We start from the raw sequence: 18,932 nt of genomic DNA, 5'->3' as shown, positions 1-18,932 counted from the left end.
TTTCTAGCAAACAGAGGCTAGGGACACCACCACTGCCAATCCTAGCTAATAACCATTGATGGACCTCCATGAACTTATCTAGTTCTTCTTTGAACCCTGCTAGTGCCTTAGTCTTCGCAACATCCTCTGGCAAGGAGTTCCACGGGTTGACTATACATTATGTGAAGAAATACTTCCTTTTGTTTTAAACCTGCTGCCTATTAATAAAAAACTTGGTTAGAAGCCATGAAGTAAGTGGCAATGCCTTAACCATGTGTGTGTTGTAAAGGTCAATAGGACCTCTTCCATTCTTATCAAAGGGAGTGCTAACCTTCTCTCCTTTCATACAACATACACAAGTGAGTATGATCCCAGGTTTACCATAAAGTGTAGACATAACCAAAAGAGCACAGAGAAATAACAAAACTTAAAGGGTATAGGGCTGAGTGCGGGGACGGAGTTTAACCCAACTTTTCTGAACCTCAGAAGAGATTGGGATGAAACAATGGCTCCAATCCTGCAGATAGATCCATTAGGACTGCCCACTTCACCCAGGGGAATTCTCTAGGAGTCAGCCAGCACCAAGTTCATTGCAGGATCAGAGTCTCTGGGTTTGTCTACACAGGGAACTTGACCAGAATAGCTCCTTCTGTGGACACGCTTATTCCAGAACAGGAGTAATTTTATTCTAGAATAATTAGTGCACTTCCAAAGCAGAACAGTTATTCTGGAATTAAAGTGCCTTTTCCAGAATAGTGTCCACATAAGGAGCTATTTTGGTCAAGTTCCTTATGCAGACAAACCCTATGTTAGGAGCATTCCCTTTTTTAACCATGTGAAGGAGCAGAGAGACTGCAGCTGGGCACAGCAGGGGTTAAAGAACACCTGGGGTTCATCTAGTCAGGCCCATTATACCTGCAGCCAATGCCAGGCCTGGATGGGAGAGAAAAGATGGGAGCCTGGCTCAGTCAGGGGCTGACTGGCAAAGAGGCAGGAGCTCTCTGTATGCCTGTTTGAAGGCACAGACCAGCAACCTGCCTGCAACACAGCCACTGGAGGCAAATAAATCTTCCCCAGCCAAGTTCTCTACAGAGAACCCCCAACTGCGGGGCAACTGGACTAGTGGGGCCACACCCCAAACTAAAAGGACTTCCATAGGGAGCAAGCCAAGAAAACAGGCCCTGAATCCTCCCGTCACAGCTGGGAGGAAGGTCCATCTCCCCTATTTAGAGGTTGAGCAACACAGGACCCTGGGCCAGGTTCTGAGGGAGAAGGGGTCAGGTCCCCCTAACCAACGATCTAGCCACTAGGCTGCCTGGCCACTGAGGGCCCTATCACAAGCTACATGACATGTCCTGTCCCATCCCTGCTCCCCCCTTCCTTGTCCAGAGCCTTCATTTTGCACTAGTGTGGGTATAACAAGGGAAAAAGTAATAGAGTTTGTAGGAGTTATCTTAGCTGAGCTACAATTATCTTTCCTGCTGAAAAATGTGAAGGAAAAATTATAGGGGAATGACTGATTCCCTCCCTCAAAGTTTTATTCTATTTTAAATATCAAATGTGGGATTATTTTGCTAAAAGGGAAAGAAAGCTTTGTTTAAAAGGGAAGATTTCAATCTGAAAGATTATTTGGTTTATTGAGAAATGAGGAGGATGGAAGTAAAGTTCTTATGGTTTTCTAAACCCATTTGCTTGTTAAATGATTATCTGGACAAAATAAAAAAAATTAAACCCATTTATGGTAGAAAAATTAATTTGTTGCACTTCCATTGTTTGTATTAGGTGCCTTAGCACGTCACACAGAAAACTAAGTTCAGCTGTTTTCTACAGAATAAACTGTAGGGAACAATCCCATTTTAGTTTAGAAGACAATGGGCTACATGGTAACTGTGGGTAATTTATAATAGTGGTACTTTACGACCCAGTAACTTACTCTTTCTAGGTTCTTATCTAGCACCCCCTCCGCCCATCATTCTGAGCATTTAGGTTAAGATTTTAAAATCCAAAAAAATTGATCTTGAAGTTTGGCTCCTAAATCCATATCCACTCTTGAAATGTGTGGTCTGATGGTTAGAACAAGGCTGAGCAGCCAGCAGTTCTCCATGACGGCAATTTACAGCTATTGATTTGACAGGATAGCGCTGCCAGCTGTAGGAACCCTGCCACACCGCTGCTCCGGCACCCAAGAGCGTTTCAGGCCTCTATGCACATTCCACTAGGGTGAGCCAGTGAAGCAACAGCAGCCTCACTTCCCCTAACGACATGAGATCCACAGCAAAGCACTGAGTGGGACTATCAAAAGGACCCTCTCAACCACATGGAGAGCCCCAGGTGGAGCTGCGGTGCCCCACCCATCTAAGGTTTCTACTTCAACCCCCCCACTTCTCACAGAGGGAAGAGGAAAAATTCACCTCCCCACCTCACTTGAGCCCTGATTTTGGAAAATTTAAACAGTGCATGGTCTTGTTCTGGCCCCTATGTACCAAGGTGAATGTCAGCTAAGGGCCTAGAGAGGATGAACTGATGTGGTTAATGTCTGCAAGGAGATACCAATTATCTGCCAAGTTTCTCAATCCAAAAAGGATTCTGCTGGAATATTTCACTGCTTGTTAATTTTAAATATTCTGGCTTCCCCCATCAAAGCCGGGGGGACTTAAGAAATGGCAAGAATCCAGTTTGCAAGAAATGGTAAGAATCCAGTTTGCTCTCTGCTTTCCAGTCACGTCTCTGCCCGAGAAAGGGGATTTGTTTCAGCTTTTGCCTTTTCCTACTGGGTTTGGCAGCATATGACCTCCAGAAGAAGAAAGGGGAGCGTCCATGTACCAGCAACACAGACACAGGTAAGTAACCATTTTCATGTTCTCTCCACAGGTACTAATGCGTGGACTAGAGGATACATCTGAGGGAAGGGAACAGAAGGAGAATCCGCCGATTGGAAGGCATGAGATGCACTGTCCTAGAGTTGGGGGTTCCATGACCACCGCTCCCAAGAGAAGGAGGTGGGTGGTGGTAGTCGGGGACTCTCTCCTCAGGGGGAATGAGTCATCTATCTGCCGCTCCAACCGGGAAAACCGAGAAGTCTGCTGCTTGCCAGGAGCTAGGATTCACAATGTGACGGAGAGACTGCTGAGACTCATCAAGCCCTCAGATTGCTACCCCTTCCTGCTTCTCCACGTGGGCACCAATGATAATGCCAAGAATGACCTTGAGCGGATCACTGCAGACCACGTGGCTCTGGGAAGAAGGATAAAGGAATTTGAGGTGCAAGTGGTGTTCTCGTCTATCCTCTCCATGGAAGGAAAAGGCCTGGGTAGAGACCGTCGAATCGTGGACAACAATGAATGGCTATGCAGGTGGTGTCAGAGAGAAGGCTTTGGATTCTCTGACCATGGGATGGTGTTCCAAGAAGGAGGAGAGCTAGGCAGAGACGGGCTCCACCTAACGAAGAGCGGGAAAAGCATCTTCACAAGCAGGCTGGCTAACCTAGTGAGGAAGGCTTTAAACTAGGTTCACCGGGGGGAAGGAGATCAAAGCCCTGAGGTAAGTGGGGAAGTGGGATACTGGGAGGAAGGACAAGCAGGAGCGCGCGCGAGGGGAGGACTCCTGCCTCATACTGAGAAAGAGGGACAATCAGCGAGTTATCTCAAGTGCCTATACACAAATGCAAGAAGCCTGGGAAACAAGCAGGGAGAACTGGAAGTCCTGGCACAGTCAAGGAATTATGATGTGATTGGAATAACAGAGACTTGGCGGGATAACTCACATGACTGGAGTACCATCATGGATGGATATAAACTGTTCAGGAAGGACAGGCAGGGCAGAAAAGGTGAGGGAGTTGCATTGTATGTAAGGGAGCAGTACGACTGCTCAGAGCTCAAGTATGAAACTGCAGAAAAACCTGAGAGTCTCTGGATTAAGTTTAGAAGTGTGAGCAACAAGGGTGATGTCATGGTGGGAGTCTGCTATAGACCACCGGACCAGGCTTTCTTCCGGCAACTCATGGAAGTTACTAGATCGCAGACCCTGGTTCTTATGGGAGACTTCAATCACTCTGATATCCACTGGGAGAGCAATACAGCGGTGCACAGACAATCCAGGAAGTTTTTGGAAAGGGTAGGGGACAATTTCCTGGTGCAAGTGCTGGAGGAACCAACTAGGGGCAGAGCTCTTCTTGACCTGCTTCTCACAAACCAGGAAGAATTAGTAGGAGAAGCAAAAGTGGATGGGAACCTGGGAGGCAGTGACTATGAGATGGTCGAGTTCAGGATCCTGACATAGGGAAGAAAGGAGAGCAGGAGAATACGGACCCTAGACTTCAGAAAAGCAGACCAACTCCCCTCAGTGAACTGATGGGCAGGATCTCCTGAGAAAACAACATGAGGGGGAAAGGAGTCCAGGAGAGCGGGCTGTATTTTAAAGAATCCTTATTGAGGTTACAGGAACAAAACATCCCGATGTGTAGAAAGAATAGTAAATATGGCAGGCTACCAGCTTGGCTTCACAGTGAAATCCTTGCTGATCTTAAACACAAAAAAGAAGCTTACAAGAAATGGAAGATTGGACAAATGACCAGCAAAGAGTCTAAAAATATTGCTCGGGCATGCAGGAGTGAAATCAGGAAGGCCAAATCACACCTGGAGTTGCAGCTAGCAAGAGATGTTAAGAAGAACAAGAAGGGTTTCCTTCAGGTATGTTAGCAACAAGAAGAAAGTTAAGGAAAGTGTGGGCCCCTTACTGAATGAGGGAGACAACCTCGTGACAGAGGATGTGGAAAAAGCTAACTTACTCAATATTTTTTTTGCCTCTGTCTTCACGAATCAGATCAGCTCCCAGACTACTGCACTGGGCAGCACAGCATGGGGAGGAGGTGACCAGCCCTCTGTGGAGAAAGAAGTGGTTCGGGACTATTTAGAAAAGCTGGATGAGCACAAGTCCATGGGGCCGGATGCGCTGCATCTGAGAGTGCTAAAGGAGTTAGCGGATGTGATTGCAGAGCCATTGGCCATTATCTTTGAAAACTCATGGCGATCGGGGGAAGTCCCGAATGACTGGAAAAAGGCTAATGTAGTGTCCATCTTTAAAAAAAAAAAAAAAAAAAAGGGAAGGAGGAGGATCCTGGGAACTACAGGCCAGTCAGCCTCACCTCAGTTCCCGGAAAAATCATGGAGCAGGTCCTCAAGAAATCAATTCTGAAGCACTTAGAGGAAAGTGATCAGGAACAGTCAGCTGGATTCACCAAGGGCAAGTCATGCCTGACTAATCTAATTGCCTTCTATGATGAGATAACTGTCTCCGTGGATGAGGGGAAAGCAGTGTTGTTCCTTGACTTTAGCAAAGCTTTTGACACGGTTTCCCACAGTATTCTTGCCAGCAAGTTAAAGAAGTATGGGCTGGATGAATGGACTATAAGGTGGATAGAAAGTTGGCGAGATTGTCAGGCTCAATGAGTAGTGATCAATGGCTCCATGTCTAGTTGGCAGCCGGTAACAAGCGGAGTGCCCCAAGGGTCGATCCTCAGGCCGGTTTTGTTCAGTATCTTCATAAATGATCTGAAGGATGGTGTGGATTGCACCTTCAGCAAGTTTGCAGATGACACTAAACTGGGAGGAGAGGTAGATACGCTGGAGGGTAGGGATAGGATACAGAGGGCCCTAGACAAATTAGAGGATTGGGCCAAAAGAAATCTGATGAGGTTCAACAAGGATAAGTGCAGAATCCTGCACTTAGGATGGAAGAATCCCATGCACCGCTACAGATTAGGGACCGAATGGCTCGGCAGCAGTTCTGCAGAAAAGAACCTAAGGGCTATAGTGGACAAGAAGTTGGATATGAGTCAACAGTGTGCCGTTGTTGCCAAGAAGGCCAATGGCATTTTGGAATGTATAAGAAGGGGCACTGCCAGCAGATCGAGGGATGTGATCGTTCCCCTCTATTCGACATTAGTGAGGCCTCATCTGAGTACTGTGTCCAGTTTGAGGCCCCACGCTACAAGAAGGATGTGGAAAAATTGGAAAGAGTCCAGCGGAGGGCAACAAAAATGATTAGGGGACTGGAACACATGACTTATGGGAGAGGCTGAGGGAACTGGGATTGTTTAGTCTGCGGAAGAGAAGAATGAGGGGCGATTTGATAGCTGCTTTCAACGACCTGAAAGGGGGTTCCAAAGAGGATGGATTAGACTGTTCTCAGTGGTAGCCGATGACAGAACAAGGAGTAATGGTCTCAAGTTGCAGTGGGGGAGGTTTAGGTTGGATATTAGGAAACACTTTTTCACTAGGAGGGTGGTGAAGCACTGGAATGCGTTACCTGGGGAGGTGGTGGAATCTCCTTCCTTTGAGGTTTTTAAGGTCAGGCTTGACAAAGCCCTGGCTGGGATGATTTAGTTGGGGTTGGTCCTGCTTTGAGCAGGGGGTTGGACTAGATGACCTCCTGAGGTCCCTTCCAACCCTGATATTCTATGACCCTGCTCAGTCTTCCTCCAACACAGATGAATCTCACAGCTTGTTTAGCACTGACACAGGAGTTTCCTAAACTTGTCTCTAGAGCCCTCTCTTTTGGTCCCTGGTGGAGGTTGTGGATGTGTTTCAAAATGTACATGCACAGAACATTTTCCTGGAAGATCTGACAAAAAGAAACCCTTCATAGGTAGATAAATAACCAAGTCTAACTAGCTAGTGATATGCATTTCCCTTTCCTTTTGCATTTCTAGCGTACTTCACATCACAGCTATTCCATACAGGATTACAACGACCTGCTTCTGGAAGGGAATCAGTTCTCTATCCCATTCGGAGAAGACTGGAAGTTTTTGATGTGTATAGCTGGGTTTCTCTTTTAGTTTGGTTATTGGAGGGGATGCTTTGGAGGAGAAAAAAAAAGTACCCACACTTTTCTTTTCGCAACAAGTTTAGATATTTAGAACTTTTTGCCCCCGTCTGTGACAAAACAAAGTGTCAAACTATTGGGAATTTCCCACGTGACGGGAACTCGGTAGCAGAGTCGAGTTTTCTCACTTCTTATTTGGGGAACATGGTTTTTGCTCACGTCTGCTCTCCTCGGATAAGCAAAGGCTGGCTGCACGTGGCCACTCTGGGAAAGCGAAGGCCAAAAAAGCTTTTTATCCAAAGTTAAATCAAATTCAAAATAGGGCATCTCAGCACAACCTTAGCGCCTAACTACCCAGCCCGGAACCCCAAAAAGGTTCGCGTGACAGGGCACAAGGGCAGTCCCTAGTCAGAACCTAAAGAGTTAATCCATCAGCCAACTAACTGACTTATTAGAAGGACATGGGGAAATACAGGGGCTGCCTTAGGAAGGAGGGGATGGGGACAAACAGCTGGGTGTGAACTAGAGGCCCACCTGCAGATGTGTAGGACAATGAAGACTATTGGTTGTAGTTGCTCATTTTGTTTTGCTAGCACTGCTTTGTTCTGTTTGGACTTTGTATAAGTCCCCAGGAAGATGGGAAGAAGGAACCACAATTGACTGAAGGCTGCCTGACTTATCTTGGGCTGGGAAAGCGTTCACCAGCCCACAGTTTACTCACTTAAAAAAAAAAATCACGACACTACTGGATTAGATGACCTCCAGAGGTCCTGCCCAGCCCTAAATTTCTATGATTTAGGCAGGCATCTTTGCTGAGAATGCCTCATTTAAAATTCTCTAAGTACTTATGAGAAAATATATTTAGGTTTGGAAAGGAAGGATATTCCTTTTTTGCTTCTGTCCCTCTCTTTCATCTTGGCATGTACATTGATTAATTGCACATGGCGTAATGAATCAATGGGCTAGTCGAATGTGAGACTGGGCAATTTCAATGCTTCGAAAACTCAGAGAAGGTCCTTGCCAAAATATAAAATCAAATAAGATACCTCCGCTTTACGATATTTATTCCTTATTAAGAGTGCTCATTAGGGTCTGATTTATCTGGGAACTACTAGAGTGAGCTGGGAAGATATTTTCAAAAGCCGCATGTGGGAAAGTTACAGGCACACGTGTGCAATTATTGTAAATCAGACCTCATTATTTCTAATGGAGCCAGTTGATAACGTTTCCCTAAACAGCAAAACCAGCTAAGCATTGCTCTGTGTGCACATGCCTCAAACCACATTTTTATAAACACAGCTGATGAGTTGATCAAGCCAGGAGTTATACTCACATGGCTTTAGGTGGGTAAATTCTTGTGAGTTCTACTGATAATCAGAAGGTTCGCTGCAGAGTGATCAGAAACAAGTCCAACCTGCAAAGGCTTGACCTGGACCCAAAATGTTCTAACATTCAAGGATGGTCTTGAATCAGCACCTTGGCTCGGATTATCTCTGTCGATAAGGCAAGTAGTTAACCATGTGTTTTGGCAGCACCATCACCTTCATATCAGGGTCTCTCTTCACCGTAGAGTTAGCCTAGGCTCTTCCCTGAGTGTTGTCTCCAATCCCGCTCCCTTCCACACACAACCCTCTCACTGAAGTTTGGTGGTGCTTTCAACAAGAACTAGCTAGCTCATTTGTGATTTCGTCTCAAGCCAGGAGGCGGCTTTCACTCAGGCTGGTAACCCACCCGCTTTGTGGTGAGGGCGCAGGTCAAACGACTAGTGCTGATTTCTTCCCCCATACCCTCCTGGTGCCCAGGATGGATGGAGATCTACCATTCAGCAGGAAAGAATCAGAGCAGCTCAGTTGACTGCAGCAGGTGATATGTCCCCAGATGTTCTTGCGACACACACAGGTGAGCATAGCACAACCAAGGACCCAGCAACTCAGGTAAGGCTTTGCTGTGCAGCTCCCACCCGGACTAACCTATCCTGAGTGCCGATCACCCACACTAGCTTCAGTGAAGATGTACCCTTAGATTCTATTAGAATTTGCATGTTGAGAAGGGCACGGTTCATGCAGGACTTGGATAGAAGACCTTCAAGGAATACAGAGATGCTTCAAGAAGTGGAATTGGTGATTGAGTAGGGCTTAAATGGGGGCATAGACCACAGGCTGACCCCATGCCAAGAGTGAATTGGGTCCTTGATGCTTCTGGATCATCAGAAGTTAAGAAGGGGAGAGGTTTTAAAAAGTTCACATCTCCTTTAGGAATGTGCCCCTTGTACTGGATGTAAAGCACTAAAAAGTTCTATTTGTAGCTCCATGGCAGGGAGACAACATGATCTAGTGACCAGGGAGTCTGGAGCGGGACTCAAGACATCTGGTTTGGCTGCTGACCTACTGTGTGATGCTGGGAAAGTCACTCTCCCCCGCCCCCCAGCTTCATTCCAATCTCTGCCTGTCTGGTTTAACAAGGTTGTAAGCTCTGTAGGACAAGGATTGGCTCTTGCTACGTGTATGTCTAACACCTTGCACAATGAGGCTGCAGTCTTGAAATACAGATAACAGTCTACAGAGGAATGGCAATTCACATTATTCAAGAAGCTTAATTACACAGAAAAGCAGTATTCTGTGTCACTTCACCATGATTTTAGAGTTCCAAGTAGGCTGTTTATCTTCAGTTCTTTTTTCATGACTATGAAAAGTTATGTTCTCAGACCAATGGTGTTTTTTGTAATAGACGATCCTACAGTATCATTAGGAGATGTTACTGTGTCCTGTTTCTTTGGAGAATGGGCCAGGGGGATGTGATTTCATTACAGCCAAGCACAACCTCTGATAGCACAGAGTGGTCCTACTTTGAGAAGAGCCCAAAGCTACCCAAGCTTTCGCATCACTTCTGCTTCTAACAGCAACCGAGTCCCTGGCTGAAAAGGGAAAGATAATGGAATTTGTTAGGAGGAAAGTGAAAGGAAACCTAACCCATCATTACACAGAAGGCACACAAGCCGTTCAGTTCGTATTCAACTCTCGCTTGCCTAGGTCTGTGGCAAAAGAATTAATAAGCTGAGTATTTCAGCAGGAGTTGGGATGAATTGAAATGGGAAGTTGTTCTATAGGAGAGAGAGAGATTGCAATGTACTTGAAACAGGAAAAAAAAGTCTTAAGTAAACTAAAACCAGTTTAGAGAGAGCAATGGAGACAGGCATGGTGGGAGGGGATTGAACCACACAGACAGACATGGGGTGTGTGTGTGTGTGTGGTGGTGGTGGGGTTCACCGTCATCCTCTCAGCAGAGCTTAATGTGCACAATGCTACGGCAGCCCTGCTTTCAGTCCGGCACTCTTCCCATGCCAGAGCCATCTTTTACTGCTGCCTCCTTCCAATTCCCCAAGTTCCCCAAGCAGTGACTTCTAGCCACTAGAAGGGGACCTCACATGCACTGCAAAGAATGCCACTTTCTAGAACAAAAATAGCATCCTTCATTTGGTACGACCTCGCACCGATGGAAGATGCCATGTTGCTCTACAAACTGACGTCTTCCATGCCATCTGGGATCCCAGGAAGAAACAAGTCATTAAAATAGGGCTATGCCAGTGAAAGATTTGGGAACTGCTGCAATAGAAGCTCATGCTTTTACATTCAGAAGTCCCCTGCCCAATCCCCAGAGACAACTGAATCTGAGGGAGTTGTTACAAACTCAAAACCCTTCTCTTTTATGCTTCCTATAATGATCTGTTGCCCAGTCACCCACATAATCACTTACCATCTGGTCATTGACTAGATTCATCCCATTAGGTGTAGAAGATGCCATTTGTACCATTACAGCCACCCTTGGGGGCTCAGAGAGAAAACAAAATCAGTACTACTCCGCTAAAGAGGGGCACTCTTTACACTCCAGTAGTCAATGCAACACTTCTCACAAGGACTAAAAATTGCCCAAAACAATCAATACCACTGCCTAGTTCTTACAGAACCTGATTCCAGGGCCATTAATTGATTGATTTCAGTGGGGATTGGATCAGCTTCACAGCGTTTTCCATCGATAGATCTCAAAGCACATTTCTAATGAGACCGGTATCACCACCCCTCATTTCTAAAAAGGGGGAAACAGAGGCACAGAGAAGTGAGGTGGCTTGCCCAAGGTCACCCAGGGCAGAACTGGAATAGAATCCAGATCTCCCAAATCCTGGTCCAGTGCCTGTATTCATTACCTTAGATCCTCTTTGTTCATAAGCTAAAATGACAATAGGGTTTATCATCGTCACCTTCTTCATTGCTTTGAAAGGTCCGCTTCACTCATCTAAGAGATTTAACCTTCATTTGTCCCCTTTAACAACTGCTGCCATTGCCTTTCTGAATGTGTGAATTAAAACTGAAATCGGTAGAAGCAGCTAAATTTGGATGCATGTACACGTAAGCTAGGCAGACTTTGTCCTCAGCCTCCCATTAAACCAGATTGTGACAGTTGATTTAGATCCTTGATTTAGTCCTAAGTGGCACACAGGATCTGGCACAAGAGATGAATGTAGCTAAACCACTAGGTAATAGTGACCATAATTTAATTACATTTAACTTTCTTATAGGAGGAAAATGCTACCCCTGTAGTATTTAAACACAGGGGTTTCCACACAGTAGCATTTAACTTCCAAAGGAGAACTATACCCCCCCCCCAAAAAAAAACAAAAATACAAAAAACCCCAAACCCTAGTTAAATGGAAATTAAAAAGGTACAGAAACAAAGGTGAAATGTCTGCAAACTGCATGGAGTCTATTTAACACCAACATAAGAGGCTCAAACTAAACGTATACCCCAAATAAAAAAAAATATATAAAAATGGGGGGAAAAGCACCACCTTGGCTAAACAGCCGATTAAAAGAGGTGGTTAGAAGTATTATCATTCAACACAACACAAGAACCAGGGGTCATCTGATGACATTAATAGGCAGCACGTTGAAAAACAAACATAAGGAAGTACTTCTTCACACAACACACAGTCAACTTGTGGAACTCAATACCGGGGGATGTTGTGAAGGCCAAAAGTATAACTGGGTTGAAAAAAGAATTACATAACTTCATGGAGGATAGGTCCATCAATGGCTATTAGTCTAGATGGTCAGGAATGCAATCCTATGCTCTGGCTGTTCCTAAACCTCCAATTGCCAGAAGCTGGGACTGGAGGACAGGGGATGGATCATTCAAAATTGCCCTGTTCCGTTCATGCCCTCTGAAAAATCTGACACTGACCACTCTTGGAAGGCAGGATACTGGGCTAGATGGACCCTTGGTCTGAGCCAGTATGGTCATTCTTATGTTGGATTTGCTTTTTATTAATGCTACATAAGAGTTTGCAGTCGGTCAGTGCGTAGCTGCACCCAATCCCATCAACTGTCTTTAGATCTGGGACAGTGAAAGAGTTCAGCTCCTTGTTTTGCATAAAGGTCATTAAACCTTTATTGTTAAATAGATCATTGGAGTAGCATGTGGCACCGTTGCCTTGTTATATAGTCTAGAAGTGTTGCAGAGAAGCTTATAAACCATTCAGTGAAAAATGGATTAAGAGAATTAAGTGCCTGAAATCCTACATTTCTTATTCTCCCATTCCCAGACCTCTTCATACTAAGTGGAATGAATTTATTTTTCTAGGGTTGTTTAATAAAAGATATAGATTAGGGCCATATGGTCAGGATGGGAATGTCAACATGGCGGGGTAAAGAACACGATGCAGGTAGGATTTCTAAAGCACACCAACATGTTGTGCATTAAATTGGTCCACATTGACCCTGCTGGTGCACACTAATTGTTGCCTAGTGTGCTTTAACATAGTATTGTTTCAAATGCTATGCTTCTATGAGCAGCAGATCCCAGCCCCAGAACCGCAGCAGGTTGGAATGATTCTTCTGCAGCATTGTCCTCTTTCTTCCAGAGACATAAGGAAGTCCTTCCGTGGAGTTTGAGATCGGCACATGGGGAGGGACAAGTATCTTCCTCCCTCACCAACACCATAGAGCTTGCATGGGTAATTCTAACAATCAGCATTATAGTAACTCGGACAGCTCAGCATGTAGTTCTGCAGTTGCAGATTTTAAGGCTAGAAGGGACGTTAGATCATGCAGTCTGACCTCCTGCATATCAGGCCCTTAAATAAGTCCCAAATGCTTTACAAATACAAGACTCTTGTGAGAGGTGTTACAATGGGTAAGTAAGTATTAGCCTCCTTTTACAAATGGGCACACTGAGACCCAGAGAGGTGAAGGGACTTGCCCAAGGTTGCCCCAGTGAGACAGTGGCAGAGTTGGAATAGAACCAAGGTTCTCTCACTTCTAACCACGGGACAACTCTGTCTCACAGGTTGCACCTGTGCATAGTTGGTAAACTGGAGGAAGTGAGGCACAGAAAACACACCTGATGTCTCCATACAGCATACAATTCATTACTGTGTGCTGGGATTGTTGGAACATGTGGATGGAGATGGAATAAGACTGGAAGATAGCTAGAGAAGCAGAGACAGAATTTTATATGGAGAGCCTTCTCTGACCTGTCTCCCCAGTTAGCCATTGCAGGCTGGTTTTTCATATGCTCCCGAGTGAGCTAGGAGGAGGAGACTGATTGACTTTCAATAGGACACATGGTCCTAAACCACTCTGGGACACGTCTACACTTCATCTGGGAGCATTTCTGCCAGCCTGGGTCTAGAGACTCATGTCCCTGGGGCTTGCGCTAGCATGCTAAAACTAGCCGTGTAGAAACTGCTCTGATGTTAGGTCAGACTCTCAGCCTAACCCCTCCCTCAGGCTTGAGGGTCTGAGTGCAATATTTACACAGCAATTTTTAGCACACTACCCCAAGCCCTGCTGGAACCCGGGCTGGGAGGCTTGCTCCCAGATGCAGTGTGGACAGACCCTTAGGTGCTTTTGAAACCCCTCAGCCTAACTAATAAGGTGAGGCTCCATTGCTCATTTGTATCGTAGCCATACACATGCTAGCTTTGACTGAGCTAGCATGCTAAACATAGCAGCAACAGGAGCTAGCCACCTTCATATGTACCTAGAGTCAAAGAGGATTTGTACTTGAGTGGCTAGGCCATGCCACCGCTTCTGCGGGTACATGGCTATTTTTAGTGCTTGAGCACACTGTTTCCTCAAACTTTAGCAACCCAAAGACCCCCATTTTGATTTAAATTTTTTCATGGACCCCCAAGCCTCCCACTCAGCCCCAGGTCCCACCCCCACTCCACTCAGACCTCTTCCCCCCCCCTCCCCCGAGCAGCCCCGTCCCTGTTCTTCCCCCTCCCTCCCAGTGCCTCCTGCATGCTGCTGATCGGATGCTCTGTGACATGCAGGTGGCACTGGAAGGGGGAGGAGTTGATCAGCGGGGCCGGTAGCCCCAGACATGACTCACGGACCCCTGGAGTACCCTTGTGGACCCCCAGGGATCCAAGGACCCCAGTTTGAGAAACCCTGCTGTAGCACAATCCAGCGCACTTACATCTACCTACCCATGCTGGAAATTACACCTCTGGCTGCAGTGTGTATGTATTCAAAGACAACAGGAAGAATATTGGGCAGCATTTTATGAAACAAAAAGTGAAATGAATCAAAGCAATCTAAAGTAACAGCTAAACAGCTCCGTGACGATGAAAGCCAGAACTCCAGGAGCTGGAAGCTTAATCCAAAAATCGCTGGACAAAGTCCTTGTAAAATAAAAAGGTGGGAACTCCCACTAATGGTCTGCCTGCATTGAGAAGCAGACGAAGACGCTGTGTGCACCGGGCAATTGAAGACGAAAAGATTGTTCTTCTCATGAGGATGTAGCTCAGCATGGCAGAAGCGGCATGTTTGGGCAGCAGGGGTGGAACTTTTTCACAGGAGGTCAGAGCACTTGTTTTCAGCACAATCCCCGACCCAGTTCTCCTGTGCAGACCTTTTGAGAGCCATTGATAAATGTGGACATTAGAAACGATGTCTCTCTTCAAACACAGCCTCCCTCTGGCACTGGTTTTGTAGCCCTGCCATTTGGGGATGTATTACTTTCACACAATACGGGTGCTGCAATAAACTTGTTGCTGCTTGTAAGAACCGATTGTACACACACCTGGGGCGTCTTTATGAATCAATCATTGCAACCCTGACTGTAATCAGAACCCAGGAAAATGGCTGTTATTAGATTGTTAATGCCTCCATTTAAAAATTCTGATGATTGATTTGTTTTTCCTCCTGCTCCCAGGAGTCTCTCTCAAGATCAATAGAAATAAAGACACTGCCTACCAAGTAACCCCAAAGAAAGAATAGTTTTAAAAAAACTAGTGCACCAGCCTTACTGGGCTGTCATGCCAAACCATCAACTCTGCTCCAAATGTGTTGGACAACCTCAGTTGAACAAAAGAGGCCCCCACTGTACCAACAAATGCCACAAAAACAGTTCCTGCCTCCCAGAGTTCCTAGGATATAGAAATCAGGCAGAGGGTGAATAAAATATACTTGTCCAACCTTATGAGGAATGGGATAATGGAAAAAGCCCTAATTCCCACTCCCTCCCCCCTGTGCAAATGGGCAAGTAGAATTTTGTAAGGGGGTGTCACACACACTGATAGCGTTCAACAATGCTGTGTCCTTGGTGCAGAGAAAACCTGTGATGACCCTTTGCTGGCTATATGTGCCAGCTGAATGTTGTGAACGAGAAAGAGCACCTGAATCAGGCAAGCAGTTGAATATAAAATTAAAGCAAGTGTAACCAACTGGTGAGCGTGTTCGACAGGTCCCCCTCTGTGCCAATCCTCAGATGATCGGAGTCTGTTACAGCCCGCAGCTACAGAGCGTTGGCTCATTAGTTCAAGTTGTAGTAGCTCATGCTTTTTGCTCTAGAGGTCCCTGGTGCAATCCCCGGTGCATTGGCCAAGAGGGCAGCCACCCCATAAGAAAAAGGAGGAACAGTTTTGCTGGGGCTATATCTCCTAGCACTCGAAGGGGCTGTCTACACAGCAACTGGAACATAAGAATGGCCATATTGAGTGAGACCAAAAGTCCATCAAGCCCAGTATCCTGTCCTCTGACAGTGGCCAATGACAGGTGCCCCAGAGGGAATGAACAGACAGGTTATCAAGTGATCCATCCCGTCACCCAATCCCAGCTTCTGGCAAACAGAGGCTAGGGACACCATCCCTGCCCATCCTGGCTAATAGCCATTGATGGACCTATCCTCCATGAATCTAGCTAGCTCCCTTTTGAACCCCGTTATAGTCTTGGCCTTCACAACACCCTCTGGCAAGGAGTTCCAGAGGTTGACAGTGCATTGCATGAAAAAGTACTTTCTTGTGTTTTAAACCTGCTACCTATTAATTTCTTTGGGTGACCCCTTGTTCTTGTATTATGAGGAGCAAATAACACGTCCTTATTTTTTACTTTCTCCACACCACTCATGATTTTATAGACCTCTATCACATCCCCTCTTAGTCGCCTCTTTTCCAAGCTGAAAAGTCCCAGCCTTATTAATCTCTCCTGCTATGGAAGCCGTTTCATCCCACTCATAATTTTTGTTGCCCTTTTCTGAACCTTTGCCAATTCTAATACATCTTGGAAGGTGCAACTGCAGCACGGGTAGGAAGACCTGAGCTAGCTTTGAGTGTGCAAGCTCACTAACAGAGACAGCGTAGCTGCCTGGGCTAGTCCCCTGAATACAGGCCTGCCTGGGATCCTGGGTACAGATTCAGATAACCACCAGAATGCTAGCGCAGCTACACAGCTGTTTTAGTGAGCTGCCTCGATCAAAGCTAGCTCAGGTGTGACTACACATGCTGTCCTGATGGCAGCGAGGACCAGCCCTGAAATGCTGGGGGACGGCGAACGTGGGTTGGGATGAATGAAAATGAGCGTCTACCCATTCCTAGCTAGTCTAGCAACCGAATGAATATAAATACCTGCTGTAAGAGAGAAGTCTCCAAAAGACGCCTAGACATCATTCCTGGGCATCCCAGAGCGCAGACGGGACAGGAGTCATGGCTCTGCCCACTTGCTAGCAGCGAGAAATAGCTCGCAAGCAGCTCGCCTTGTTCTCCTCCCTAGGACTGGAGTCACAAACTGAGCAGGGCTGAATGGGAACCTTCCCCTTCTGATTCCCCTGCATTGCTGACAATCTGGCCCAGGTCTGATGCTCAGCAATCAGATCAGCCCAAATCCCTGGTCTTTGGCACATCTTTGGTGCTTAGCGAAAACCACCAACTTGCTCAGCATTCTTCTGTTGTGCAAGCAGCTACCTGTATTTAGACACAGAGAACCGTGAGCTCCAAGATTCATCTTTTCCGATTGTGAAGTGCTGAGGGCGTGGACAGATCAAGATTAAATAGCTGGTTCGAGGCTGCTTTTATAAGCTATTGTAATTTTTCTGCTTGGTCGGTTTGTCTAGCCAGAATGCTAGCAGCATAAAACATGGCTTCCCTGGAATAATTAGTATCCATTTAAATGACAAACCCCAACTGGTCATTACAGCTATTGGTCCCTTAAGCATCATCTGCATGGATTGTTTGCTGATACTCTGCATTGGCGATAGGGCCTGTTATTTTACACCAAGGAAGCAGGATATGTACAGCACTCCATTCTCAAGGGGATACAAGTACTGCCTTTGACAGTAGTATCCGATGTGCCAGAGGACATTCAAGGAGCACTTTAGCGAGCTAGTATGGTGTAATGTACAACAGCTTTGAGCAGGTGAGCACTGTCAGATTGTACTCACAATTATGCTGACCAAGTTGGGGAGTGGGTAGAGAGCTCCTATTGACGTAAATGCAAGCTTCTGGATCTGCATGCCACTCAGGATCACACGCTCCATTCCACAAGGTGCCGAGAACCTGTTGACTTTATTGGGAGCTGCTGAGGTGGGCAGATATCTGTGCACCACTTCAATATAAAAACCAGAGATGGCAAGAATGAAGAGCAAGTGATAGAGAGGCTAGTGGAAGGCAGAATAAATTGAGCCTTATTTCTCTCATGTCTGCAAAATCTTAGGAGAGGGAGAACATTTTCTTTTGCAAGATTTTAGGCATTTCTGCTCCGCTCAAGAGGGGCACGCAATGGTTTCCCCCATACACAAGGGAAAGGAAAATAGAAAACAAAGCAACACCAAAGTAAGGTCTCCATGACAGACAGCGCAAGCATGCCATGCGCTCATCTCATCTGCAACACGCTGCATCCAATGGGACCACAAAATAGCAGCTACCTCTAGCAGGCGCCTAGATATTTAAAGGTGCAGTACACAGAAAAAAATCATTCCTAGCAACCTACATGATCCATAAGGCCATAAGAACATGAGATGGGTTGGTGTTTAGGTTCTGCCATGTTGGGCCCCATCTAGGATCCAGGAGTTAACACTCCCTAAACTTTAAAAAATATTTTGTTCAGGCTGGGAGTCAGACGAGTCCTTCCTTCCCAACTGATTCATCCATCTTGAATTTAATGTAATGGACCCTTTAAGACAGCAATATGCACCTGTACTGGCCCCCATCCCAGCTCCCTGGCAGTGTGATTCCATCCAAGCCATGCTACCAGGCTGACCTGTTGGCTGTAGCAGCCCTGGGGTAGGGCTATGGAGAAGAACCAGACAGGTGACATCTTTCCTGAAGGAGCTGGGAGTCAGACCCACATGCATTGCTTGCTTCACCAATTCCTCTGGAATAGCTGCCCATATTGGCCGCAAATACAGCCCTGCATATCTTCTACCCAGCCCTGATCTGCCTACTCTCTACCCCCTCCCCAAGACGACACGGTTAGGAAAGGCCTCCACAAAGTCCAGGTGAAATGGATAGGGTAGCTGCTGATGCATCCCCAGAATACAGGGCTTACAGAACGACATGGGCATGCCCCACCAGCATAACCCCCTTACTCCCCCTAGGCATGACCTCACAAGCACCATGTGTGAGGTCACAATGGGGACAGAGAGATGGAGTAGGGCAATGCATTCTGCAAAATGGTATCCGCTGTGCATATGGACAAAACCACATCTGGATTTTCTATCAGTATGTCAGAAAAACGAGACTGTCTGGCTTAAAAGGGGGCAAATGGCCTGCTTGATCATGGAGATGGCTGGGTTCCTCTTCTGAAAGGAAGTGGGGAGCCCAGTGAGCTGAGAGAGTGTCCCTCCATGTGTGGATC

At 46.2% G+C, this 18,932-nt stretch overlaps 1 long non-coding RNA gene and 1 other non-coding gene across 2 annotated transcripts in view; both read right to left on the bottom strand.

The window, feature by feature from the left end:
* LOC119848813 overlaps nt 1–18,932 on the bottom strand; it is a 187,076-nt gene that overhangs the window by 109,479 nt on the left and 58,665 nt on the right. The window lies entirely within an intron of this gene.
* On the bottom strand, nt 205–332 carry LOC119848846. The gene has a single exon (XR_005290368.1). It is a non-coding gene; the product is annotated as a U6atac minor spliceosomal RNA (small nuclear RNA).

Source organism: Dermochelys coriacea, chromosome 26, assembly GCF_009764565.3.
Source record: "Dermochelys coriacea isolate rDerCor1 chromosome 26, rDerCor1.pri.v4, whole genome shotgun sequence".
NCBI lineage: Eukaryota > Metazoa > Chordata > Testudines > Dermochelyidae > Dermochelys > Dermochelys coriacea.
The sequence above is the reverse complement of the archived record's forward strand: the minus strand, read 5'-3'. Positions and strand labels throughout refer to the sequence as shown.